We start from the raw sequence: 13,384 nt of genomic DNA on the forward strand, positions 1-13,384 counted from the left end.
AAGGGAAAGGTGGTGGGGCTAGTAGGCTCATGCATATAAAGTACATAGCAATCGTATATAGAGTATATAGTATATAGAGGAACAGCGTTAAAATGTATGGTAATATCAAAACATGGGCATTATCAAGTGAAATGAAGCTGTTGTATCAGTTCTACACTTCTATTTCCCATGTTGATGTTCCTTCTTTTTGTTGCCTTAGTGAGAAACTGGATTGTTGATTATCCTTATTTTTCACATCCCCACCCGTATACACTTTTTATGACTCTACAAGTCAAGGGTAATACCATTGAGAGATTGTGTAATTTTTTCTGCATGGGAGGAGGATGAGGAGGAGGGAACTCATTAGGTCTTGGTCTTGAGCTGTTGTAGATCTGACTAAGATCCCATAAATACTTCCTGTTAGCCTGGCAGCTGCAGGAATAAGAGAAGCATTCCCCTCCCCTCCATCTTCTTCTCAGCCTTTCTTCTATCATTCTTTCTCCAAGACTGGTATTTAAAATGTAAATAAAAAGAAAGCTTTTAGGAGATTTAAGTGTTTCCCCTTGGTATTTAAATTATTCAATTATAACCAAAGCTATTAAAATACAGTTAATTAAAATGGTTAGAGTGTTTTCCTTTGCACTGATCGCAGCACTGCCCTACTTCTCCCTCTAGCTGTTTTAATTCCTATTAAAAATGATAATGCTCTACTTTATTCATAAATGCGGCAACTTTAACGTGCAATTCTTCAAGAGATCTCCTTGGTACACACTGTGCTAGCCTGCTTCTTTACCAGCAGTCATGCGGAAATTTTGCTGTAGTCTTTAGAGGTTTAATCAGCAGTAGAAAGGGGCTCGGATGCCATACGCACAGCATTACCAAGTCAGAAGCAAGCATGCCTGCTCCCTCTGTACAAAGGTGCCTTATTTTGATGTAACATAATGGCATTAGAGGCTGCAAGGAAGGCCTACAGTTGAATAAAAGGTGGAATTCAAACTGAGGACAGACACTTTCAATCTTTTGGCTTAAATTCTAACTCTGTTCCCAAGTAGAGTAGATCCATTAATTTACACAAGTGTTGACTTACCATTGAATGCCTGATTTATCATGTTTACTCTAGGTAGAACAAGTGATTGGTTTTAGGCTTTTATTTGAAATATTTCACTGCATTCTGGCAGGAATCACTTGGGCCTGAAATACAAATGGGGTAAGTTTTGCCTCTCCCTATCCTGCTCTTTTTGAGAGAGGATGCCAAGGGAATAGTATACCCAGATCACTTTAATAATCTGAGCTAGAACTCTTTCCCAGGTTTAGCAGAGAAACATTTTCTATGGTGATGTTGTGATTCCCTGGTAACTCCCTGCAGGGGAATGCACCATTCCACAAAAGTTATACAGTTTCCAAAGCAAGAAAGGTGGGGGATGCTGTATGTTTCAATTAAAATTAAGATAAACAAGTTATATTCACAAAACAAAGCATGATTCATGACTGAGGACTGAGGACTAATTTATATGATGATGGTGGTGATGCTGTGCTTTCAAATTCACTTCAACCTATGGCAATTCTACCATGGGTTTCTTGGGCGGGTTACAGACCACCGAAAAGTGGCGCTCTGCCTCCACCGCCGGTTGCTGCGTCCTGGAACTGCAGCAGCCAAACTACGCAGTTCCCGGACGCAGCGAAGAAGAAGCGCCAAAATGGCACTTCTTCTTGCACCCCGGATGGGACGCCGCAAGGCGCTACTTGCGCACTTGCGGCATCACATCCAGGGTGCTACGTACGGATGCTATGCATCCGATACATCAAAATGGCAGCGCCTGTGTGTATAGGGCGCCGCCATTATTACGCCCCCGTCACGTGCTAGGGGTGAGGCCGGTATGGATGCTAGGTCCTCGGCCAACCCCTAGCACATGACAGGGGCGCCGCAAAGGCCCGTTTGTAATGGGCCTTGGAAAGATTTATGGTCAGAGGTTTGCCATTGCCTTCCTCTTAGGCTGAAAGAGAGGGCTATCCCAGGATCACCCTACAGGTCTGCATGGCTGAACAGAGATTCATACCTTTATCTCTCAGAGTCCTAGTCCAACATTCAAATCACTACACCACACTGGCTCTCTTATATGGATGGCAATGCTAGATATTGCAACATGTTTGAGTGGCTAACTTGAATCTGCCTCTCAGTTATCATCTGTCCCCTGTACCTCACCTATGGGGCCTATTAATTTGTTCCCTTCTCCTTGAGTCATGCCAAATAGATGTGGCTGAGGCATGAGGGATGTATACAGCAGATTCAAGCTGAGAGGAGTGTTCCATTTAGGAGAGTAGTTCCTTCCATAAGTAGGGAACAACAGAGACTTCTCCTCTGGTGACTACTGAGAGAGGCGCTCCTGTATCACTGTTGTGCAGGCAACATGAATGACAGAAACATACACAAACAGCTTTTATGAGGCCACCTGGCAATTTTAAATTTCAGTGAAATGAGTACAAGAGGTTGTGATCCTTAGTAAGCCCTACTGAACTCGGGCTGCCTAAGCGAACAATAGGTCATCCTTAAGATTTCATGGTCTTCAGACATTTGATTATACCCCCAATGAACTGATGAACTTCTTGTCACAACTCTCTACTTTCTGAACTAAGTGCATGTGGCCTCTCATGAATAAATGAACCTTCAGTTATTTAGTTGTGCTAAAGAAAATAGAAAAAGTTTAGGGCTATCGTGTGATGACCAAAGATAATGTTGATGTTGACATTACTCAAGCTGACAGATATGAGGGAAGTGAGAAGGCAGCAGTGGAAAGAAAGCTTTTTGTTGTTTCATAATGCACAGGCACCTGCTGTGCTCTGGATGTTATTGCTAAATTCAGCTAGCCTGATGTTACTCCATCACGAGCAAGCTGTTTTTAGATGTCCCACCCCACCCCAAGCAGGTTGCAGACCAGGACAGTTTGCTCTTTCAAATCCTGAGCTTCAAAATAGGCTTATAGACAGAAGTGACTCCATGCAAACATCTAACTTCCCCACAGTTTGATCACTCACATGCAACATGAAGTAAAAGAAAGAAATGAACTTGCATAGCTCAAATTCAGAATATTAGTTGCACAGAGTGTGCTTCACTTTTTCCCCCCCACTGTGGCTGAGATGCATACAAAGGTGAAGTGGGAAATTACAACTCCTGTGAGGTTTGTGAATCTCAAGTTGAACCTGGTTTCCACTGATTTTGCCATGACTGGGATTCATTGTATGAAAACATGTTTGGTATAAAATTAAACATTTCTCAGAGTGTAAAGAAAACAACCTTAGACTAGACACATTTCCTCATAAGGAAATTGCATTGATATCAGTGGGACTTAGTTCTAAGTAAGTATGTATAACAGAGTAAGCCAGCATGATATATTGCTTGAGTATTGGACTACAACATTGAAGACCACAGTTCAGTTTCCCTGTGATGATCCTCCTGTGGTCTAAGTAGCCAAACAGCAGGTCTGCCTTGGCTCTTAGTCCCAGCAGATCCTTAGCTTCTCCCTGAGTCTCCTGGTCTGTGTTCCTACTCCTTGTGGAGTTGAAGATGACCTCTGGAAATCCTCAAATCATGCTGCCACCACCCAGTGAATTCGTATTGGATTTCCCTTAACATACACTGGGAATTATTAAGGACATCTAGTTCTACTTCTTGCTAATTTTCTCAAGCATCAACTGAGCTGAGACACATGTATAGGAGTGTTGAAGTAGCAGATACATTTAAGGTAGTATTTATTACAATTAAACAAAACAACAAAAAGATAGAAATCATGCAAGATCCTAAGGGTCTTGCAGGTACAATATGTGTAATTCTAAAAGTATTCATTTCATAAAAGCAACCAGAAAAATAATAAATAAGGCCTAAATGTTCTCATCTGACACATTCTCACCTAACTGATAGCTTGATGTAATATGCCAGCCTTGATGGTTTGAAATAGAGGGCCAATACAGACAGGCCAAAATAAAGTTGCTATGGGTCACTTTAGTGGCATGCTGTTTAAATGGCACATGCATCTTAAGAAGTCAGAAGCTGAACCAAAGCTGTGCTCCAGTCCTTAGGACTGGAAAGTGGCTTTGGTGTGGCTTCTGGCCTCTTAGGACGCATACATCATTTAAACAGCATACCTCCAAAGTGACCCAAAGCAGCGTTATTTTGGCCTGTCTGTACAAGCTCATAGTTACAGGTCTTAGGTTAGCATAAATTATCTTCCAGAGTTATGCCTTCTTGCTGTAGACACAACACTACAGTTTTCCTAACCTGTAAGACTAACTCAAGGGAGATATATCCACTTCGAATTCTCACTGTAGAAACCACTAACTGCCGAAGCCTCTCTCTCTGTCACTCTCCAACTGTCATCTTGTGTCAGAGGCTTTTTCTCTTAGAAGCTTCCAGAAGAACTCTCGCTCCTGCTCGCTGATTGGTCAAGTGAGCCTTCTGTCAGTTGTGATGTCACAACTAAATAGCACATGTGGCCCATAAATGGTCATGAGATATAAAAGTGTCCTCCAAATCTGTTGCAGTTGTCCAGCCTTGATGTGTAGGGTTGTAGATAAAGGCTTTAAATGCTAATCCCAAGCAAGAACAAATAATTTCATCAGTTTTCTCATGGCTGCATTTTTTGTATAAACATGTGTTTGTTTGTTTGTTTGTTTGTTTTTGCAGCAACACCACATATTTTTGCACCAATATATTTTGCCAAAAACAAACAAACAGTGAAGCATTTTCCAGCTCTTTTCCCTTTCCTTGGTGAGATGAACCAAGTATTGAGACTCCCTCTCTTGTTTTGTCAAGGATGTGACCTTTAACAAGCATTTTTGTATCCCTAATCCCAAGTAGAGTAGATCCATCAATGTGATTTATATAAGTGCTGAATTACCATCCAGGTATTGATCCATTTGGTCTAGTTTAACTGAGACTACCAACTTAATTTCACCTAATGTTGCAGTGCTTTTCCAGATTACTCTCAAGATGTACAAATATTCTTAGTCTAGCTCCTTGTGATTTTCCAAAATCTGTTAGTTGTTATCACCTCAGGTCCACTCGTTCTATTCCTTTGGACATTGGTTTGTTGCAGTTCCTTGTATATGCATTGGGACTCCTTTTTTTAAATGGGACATGGTTTGCTGAGCTGATTTTTAAAAAAGGATTATAGTAGAAAAGTGCCATTGCAATGATGCGCTATTGCACTGTGATTCTGGTCAGGACTGAATCTGGGCTGCAGAGGAAAGCCTATGTATGACAACATACAAATGTATGGACTGTGTGAATGTTTGGACTGAAACTGGCACATCAAGTACATGGAATCTAGCTCTATATACTTGTTCTGGGTTTTTTAGCACCATATCTTATCTTTACAATTTTTTCAATTGTGCCTAGTTAATCCCAGTTTTTTCCCTTAGCTTTTCACTAAATCATTGCTCAAACACATAAAATCAAAGTTAGGGATTTTTAGTACAAGCTCAAGAAAAGCAAGCTACAAACTGTGTTTTCATGTTTGCTGTCCAGTGTGTTGTGGTTTTAAATAGCCATTTTGCATCTCATATTTATAGGAAATCAGGATAAAAAAAATAAAGTAAGGTGAAGAATGAAAATGTTTCACACTTTGTACCTGGATGTTGAAGTTTCTGAATGTTTTCAGTTTGCACACATCCTTCCTGTGAAGACCAAAACCAATCTTGATTTGTTTCCTCCAGTGACATTTTAAAGTTTAACAAATCCCCTGTGCAACAGAACCCTGTTTGCTGCTGTAAGATCACTTCATTAGGCAAACACAAGTTTCCTGCCTCATATTTCCTTTGTCCCATTGCAAAACTTTGAAGATAATCTGGCAGGGGAAAAATGGAAGATGGGATGAAGGTACTTAATCCTAATCATTTTCTCTCTTATAAAGAAACCCTCCCATACCAGGCATACACATCCTTGGCTTCAAGAATGATAAATAATAAAAATAAAAAAGGACCTAGAAAAGACCTAGGTTTGTTTGAGGTAAATGGGAAGAGGACATAGATAGCTGCAATGGAAATAGGCAACTCTTCAGATATTCACAGACAAATATTAGTAATGTGTAGAGACAAATTTTATATTATACTGTTAAGTTGAAGGCTTTCATGGCTGGCATCCATAGTTTTTTGTGGGTGTTTTGGGCTATGTGGCTATGTTCTAGAAGAGTTTATATCTGACATCTCACCAGCATCTGTGGCTGGCATCTTCAGATAAATTCTCTGAAGATGCCAGCCACAGATGCTGGTGAAACGTCAGGACCAAACTCTTCCAGAACATGACCACATACCCCGAAAAAAACACACACAAAAAAAACTATTTACTCTTGTAGTGTGTGCATGTGAATAGAAGGGAACACAGGGAAATTCAAGTCACACTGGAACATTTAGCAAGCCCTTCCTATGAATTTTTCTAATGCAACCTTTGTAATAGAACCTCACTTTTGCAGCAGCTATTCTGAAGAAACTTGCCAAGAAAACCCCATGATAGGTTCACCATAAGTCAGAAACAATTTGAAGGCACACAACAACAACAACAACAACAACAACAACAACAAACTATTTAACATATGGAATTCATTGTGCAAGCAATCAGATTAGCAGTATTGGCTTTTAAAAACAATAGTAGTCCTATGAAGTCAGCCACACTGAATCCAGTGCGAACTAAATATGTATAGTACTACAGGCTTTTCACTTCTGTTATATTCTAATTTTTTTTAAGTGAAGCAGAAAAACCAATACAGTGGCTTTTCTCCCCGATCATAATTTAATATTAAGGTAAAAGAGCAATGCAGAATCTTTGTGTGTGTTTATGCATGTGTGAAATTTCAGCAGCCAAGAAAACTGCATTTTGAAAGGTGATACCTTGGGACAGCAAGGTAGAAATAACATTCCAAGCAGTGCTATTTGAGTGCTGCAAGTAATTTTCCATATGTAAGTACTGGAATTTGACGGCAACTTAACTTTGAATAGTCCAGTATGTCACTCTGACAAAAATGAGGTCTACTACGCAAAGACTGATGCAAAATTTATCAATAGTCTTTTTGAAAAGAACCACTTGATGGTTTCCTTTTGCTTGGCTAGTATCTTTCAAACTATTTACCAGAACAGTCACCAGAATCAGTAACAAAAACTTGCAATCCATTTTGTGGATTACTAATAACCTGTATTGCTCTTGTTATTTTTTGACATCAGAATAATCCATAGATGTGCCTGTGGCTTCCCATTTCTTAAGATGAAGTCTGGGCAAGGTCTTGAAACCTGAAGAAGAATGAATAAAGCAGAATTCAGTAAAGTTACTTGTTAGAGTTACCTTTTAGACTACAGCTCATAGAAGTTCCCAGTATGTGCTTATGTTGGTGTGAATTTTGGAGAGCTGTTGACTAGAAAGTAACTTTTCCAACCTCTGTGTGAAAGAATATAATGAAGAAATTTGTCTCATGTTCTGTTCCTCATCCAAAGAAACTTTTTGGATATATTGTATCCCCCAAAGTCACAATAAGGGAAACTTTTTGGACAGCCTTTCCTAAGGACAAAGCTGGCCACTGGGGTGTATTAGTGGGGAGATGGGTTTTTCCTTCCATGGTCTTCCAAAAGTTAAACACATTTTTAGATTAAAGCCCTAATCATGCCATTCTTCTTCTGTCTCTTGTCAATCCTTTATCAGTTTCTATGGTGATGCTTGCTTGGTTCATACTGGAGTTTATTTTATTGTAATCTCCTAGTGATCTTATAATATTTTAAGTGATTATAGCTTGTGAAAGCTCATTTGATGCTTGCTACAGTCAAAACACTCAAGAGATGTTAATGTCAATTTCAAATTTGGAGCTCAAATTAGATGATCAAAATCCAGTGCTGGCAGGTTTGTATATCCACCTAATCACCAGTATGTGACCTATGCTAAGGGCTCTTTTCTATAGTTTAATGTCTTTCCAGCCACACTGTTATGAGAGAATTGGCTTTAGTCAATGTATGTGTTTATCTATTTTCAGAGACTTCCAGAGATGGGAAAAGCTACCTAATTTATCCACTGCAGCACGTAGCTGTGCAGTGTGTACACAAGAGAAGAGTGTGACTAAAGAGCATCTGAAAGAGATTATTGTAGCTTGTCTGGGCACATTCCTGAAACAGCCAGAGAAGGAGAGAGAGAAATTCCAGTTCTGGAATGATCGCCTCAGCTAATCATTTTTTGTTTTCAGTCAGAAAAAAAGCAAAGAATTCAAGGTGGGGGCCAAAAAAGAAGGGGGAGAAGATACCCCAATATTCTATGTCTGCCTTCTATATAGAACTAGGCTGTGCCACAAAATGGCAGAAGATAGTAACACTGTGAGAGTGTTTGTGGACCATTTCCAAGAAAGGCGGGAGTCACGAGAGGACAGGGGAGGTTCCTTGTCCTCATATGCACCATTTGGATTACCAAAGAGGCTGCACCTGTTGGGAGAGAGAGTCCAGTGGAGAATTTTGTCCTATGCTTCTACACTGCTGTGCAGAGAGCTGCGCATAGGAATCAAGTGTGGTGCCCTTGGGAACGAGAGATGCATTTAATGCTTCAACTGAGGCTTCTCATTACAATAATCACTGATGTTTTCATTACTTTTACATGTAACTGTTTTCTGTTCATTCAAGGTGGCCGATCTTATCCTGTAAGTGCTACAATAGCAGCAGTCAGGAAAACAGTGCCTTTCTCATTTTGGAAAACAAAACAGAGACACTCAATAAAGGGGGGGGGATATGACTGAGGAAGGAAGGAACAAGTGGCTGCAGTTTTAAAAACTTCCCTAAGTATTTGTGGCTCTGGCTTTTGCTTTATGAAAATGACCCCTCCTCTCTCTGCCTCCCCTCAAATCTCCATTCACCACATTGTCAAAATGTTATGGTGTGGAATGCTGGAATGTTAATGGCCAACATAATTGCTCAGGTGTGAAAACATCCGAGGGCAGATGTAGTCATATGTTACTAGTGAAAGGGGACACAGAAAGGAAACCTGGGAGAAGTAGCCACCATGCATGCTGTGTAATGAAAGGTCACTTATAAATCTCATAGAAATAAAATGAATCAAGTAGAATAGGTTCGTGGGTAAATTCTGGGGGGGGGGGTGATGGAACAACTGGAGAACAAAAAAAAGGAATTACAAGAAAATGCACTTCAAATAATTTGCACACTTCACCTTATTGTATGTTTTTAAGTTCTTTTTTTCATTTTAAAATATTTTATGGTTTTAAGTTTCCTCCATGCATCAGGTGTATGCAACCAATCAGTCTCCAGATATTCTTAAACTACAACTCCCATCACCCCTAATAAAAAGTAAAGGTAACCCATCATCTCTAATAAGGTTGATCAAAATCAGGGATCCAAGAATGAGTTAAACAGCATATTGAGGGCAACAAGTCGCCAACCTCTTCGGCTTAAAGCAAACGTGTTATTAATCCATGGTATACAGGCACTAGATCCTGTCTGATGTTGGAAGCTAAGGAGGGTCAGCCCTGGTTAATACTTGTATGGGAGATTGTCAGTGCATACCAAGTGCTGTAGGCTGTATTTGAGAGAAAGGAACTGACAAAATCACCTCTACTTCTTGCCTAAGAAAACCCATGAAATTCATGGGGTCACCATAAGTCAATAGGCCATTTGAAGACACATACACCCACACATACACACACATGTAAAAATGTTCATAAATAAAATAAAGGAGCGTCCCCAATGCTTCAGTTTCATTTTTGAAACAAATCAGGTAATCCAGAATTCCAGTTCCAGAAATTCAGCCAAGAAGAATTTTGCAAGCATATATACCATTAACTGCGGATAGACTGCCAAAGCATAATAATCCACACTATTATGGAACTTGCATGTATATATCAAAGTCCTTTTGCATGGCCTTGCACAGTTGACCAAATATCCCCCTTCCCTGCCTCTGAAGTATCCCCCACTTCTAAGCTCTCATTTATCAAAGCTTTCACGGGAGCTGTGTTGCTGCTGCCACCATTTTTGGCATGACTATTACTACCTGCCTTTCCCCCCACACACCACCATATTTTGCCACAGCCATTGCCCCAAAGTCATTCTCTCTCTCCTAAAAATCCCCCCATGATTCAGTTGTGTTTTAATGTGTCTGTTATTGCTGATGCCACCTCCATCACTCCTACTACTGTTAGCTTTGCCCCATCATTACCTTGCCTGATCACCAATGCCCACCTTTCCTGACCACCACCATCAACCTCTTACAGCATCAAATACCCATCCTGAATTTCTCCGCTGCAGCAGATTAGTAGCTGTGGAGAGTGACAAGATGGCTGCTGTTACTTCCAAGTCTCTCTGGCTGCTGCCTCTGAGTGCAGAAGCCAAAAGTATGTTTGCTTAACAGCTGATGTGACTGACAGATGCTCTGAATGGGTGAGAAGTGAATTTTAAATTAAAAGTCAGTGTACTGGTAGAGATGGGGTTGTTTGGAGAAAAATCAATATGTAAAGTGAGTCTCGTTTGTGAAGGGGGAATTAAAAGAAACAAAAATGAAAAGAAGGAAGTAAAAAGGAAGAAAATTATTGCAGGTTTCATTTCATTGGCAATGGGTGGGGGAGAATAGAAAGGGGGAAAACACTTGACACCCGGAGAAAGCAAAACTGGAAGAAAGCAAAATGGATGCTTTTTTACTCTAGATTGAATTCTTGATTGGTGCTTTCCAAGAAAAGTAAGGAGCATGAACAAAAAGAAAGGGGTGCAGGAAAATCAAAGAAATAAATGCTACCATTTTATATTGGACAGATCTCTCTGTCACGTTGGAGGGTATAAATAAAGTTGGAGGGTGCAAATAAATATTAGCCCCTTTCAGCTCTGGACCTGCTTTTATTTCTTTGTTTAGCAATAACATGTACATTTCTATACCAATTATCAGTGAACTCAGCACTCTCTAAGCAGTTTACAATCTGTAAACCAATTGCCCCCAACAAGCTGGGTATTAATTTTACCGACCTACAAAAGGATGGAAGGCTGAGTCAACCTTGTGGCTGCAGTGCTGCCATTTAACCACCATGCCACCAGGGTTTCTTTCTTTCTTTTTGAGTTTTGGTTTTGGCTTTGGCTTCACCTTCTTTTGACATGAATGTCACCCATGGAAAATCGTCCAACTGCAAATGTGGCTCTTCGCCCTCCCAGCAAATGGTTGCCCACCAGTGAACTAAGTTTCTGTAACGCCATTTCTCAACATTTGGGAGTGATTATTTAAATGGGTGGCTTATGCTTTACAAAAGCAGAACTTCCTTCCTGATGCCCAAGGGAAACTCACTGAAGCTCAAACAAATACAATGGAATTATCCAATACAGGCCAATGAAGCCATTTCAAAATCAAGCCCATTCATCAGTACTCATCTACAGCCTTGCATCTATAAATCTATGTATGTACACACATACACATTTGCCTTCTTGGCATCAGTGTGCCTCCCTTGTGTGCATCAGTTCAGATAGCCAGACATATATCACAAAATGGCTGACGGACTCAGAACATGAGATGGGAATTGTACGTTTTAGATTGCTTTTTTTCCTCTGACATAGAGCTGAATGAACTCCTACAAGAATTCATGCTCCCATGCAGTTTTTTGTCACTTAAAGGGGGGAGTCTATAATGTTCATCTACTGACTTTGTGATCTGCCTTAGTCTCTGTCTCTGTCTTTCTCCATTTTTTAGGCAAATAAGAAAAAATGCAAGAATGACTGCAAAGCTGTGAATCATTTTCCCTTTGCAAAACTTCTCTTTGGGTGGGCCTTTTTGGCTCTCCTTTACCCTGTTGCCTTTATGCCCCTGGCATGCTTCCACTTATCTTCTGGATAGATGCCTTTTTCCTCAGCCATAATTTTTCCATTACACCAGAGGAAAGGGTGTTGTGTTTAATTATCAGAGGCACTGTAGCTCTTACACTTTTATTCCTTAGATCAATGTTTCCCAAACTATTTTTCCTGAATTAAAAGTGGAGCCAGACTCCACTCTTACTCTCAAGTCACTGTTTTAATGTGAAAAATGGAGACAGAAATCTTCAGAGAGAGACCACTTTCTGTGCCTCTGGATGAGTTACTCTTCAGAGCTAGAAGGAAGCATTCCAATAGAAAGGGCACATATTAGAATTGCAACAAGCAGCCTTCACAGTGGGTGGATAATGCTGCTGTGTTTCTGCATCAGGAGTGATTGAATGATTCATCCAATGCGAATCAGCAGTTTGGTTGGATTATTTGACCTCTGTGAAGGTTAAATGGAGGAAGACAAGGCTGGAGCAATCAATCACACAGAGACACAGTAGGAAACCTCCTTTGTGGGTGGAGTATGTTCATTATTTAACCTATTATTTCTCATGACACACTAAGTGTTCTCTTCATGCATCCCAGTGTGCTCTGACACACACACTGGGAATTCCTACCAGAGATCTCAGGCAAATAACCATTGGCTATATGAGTATTCTCTAAAATTACTGTTTGTTTTCCTAACCCTAAATAATGAGTACAACAGGCCTTTTGATATTTTTATTGCTTTAGCTAAATCAATTTACTTGTCACAACCAAAGGATGACAGATAGAAGGTAAACAACAGGCTCGCCAAAGGAACACATCCATTTATTAATAAGGCTTGGAGAGCACATGCCCCTTATTTTTAACTTAATTAGTACTAATTAGGCAGAATTTGTTTATTTAAACCATGACTTTCTATTATATCAGATGGCAAATCTGAAATATGTATCATAGATTCCCGTAATTACGCAGCCATCAGGTTCTCAATGATGGGGAGGCACTTGCCTTCTGTCTCATTTTCATTGCATTAGGTAAACTAAAACAGAAGGCATTTACTTAATCATTGAACAGGAAGCAGGAATCTGTTTGGGGTGGAGAGAACAGCTGCTGACCATCCGGACCACCAGCTTTGGGGGAGTGTGAAGCAAGGGCCTTCTGGAAACTGACCTGGAGTTTGGGTTTTCCTAAGCCATAGCCTCCTTTTCGGAAACCACAGATTTCCAGGGGTCCCACCTTTATTTGTAGATTTCCTTCACTAGGTTTGTTTTCATTTCTACAAGAATTTCCAATTCTGAAACAAAAGTTCATTTCAGACTTACAAGCACTGCAGAAGAATTTTGTTTTGCGGAATATGTGCAGCAATAGACCTATAAGATAGGTCATTTTACCAAAAAAAATCCCTGTATTGTTGTTGTATGTCTTCAAATCATTTCCAACTTAGTGTGACACTAAGAGGATCCTATCATGGTATTTTCTTGGCAAGATTTGTTCGAGGGGGAGGGGGGGTCTCATTAGTCTTTGAGGTTGAGAGAATATGATTTGCCCACGGTCACCCAGTGGGTTCCCTTGACTGAATGAGGATTTGAACCCTGGTCTTCAGAGTCACCATCCAAAACTCAAA

This window comes from Sceloporus undulatus, chromosome 3 (genome assembly GCF_019175285.1).
Source record: "Sceloporus undulatus isolate JIND9_A2432 ecotype Alabama chromosome 3, SceUnd_v1.1, whole genome shotgun sequence".
NCBI classification, from domain to species: domain Eukaryota; kingdom Metazoa; phylum Chordata; class Lepidosauria; order Squamata; family Phrynosomatidae; genus Sceloporus; species Sceloporus undulatus.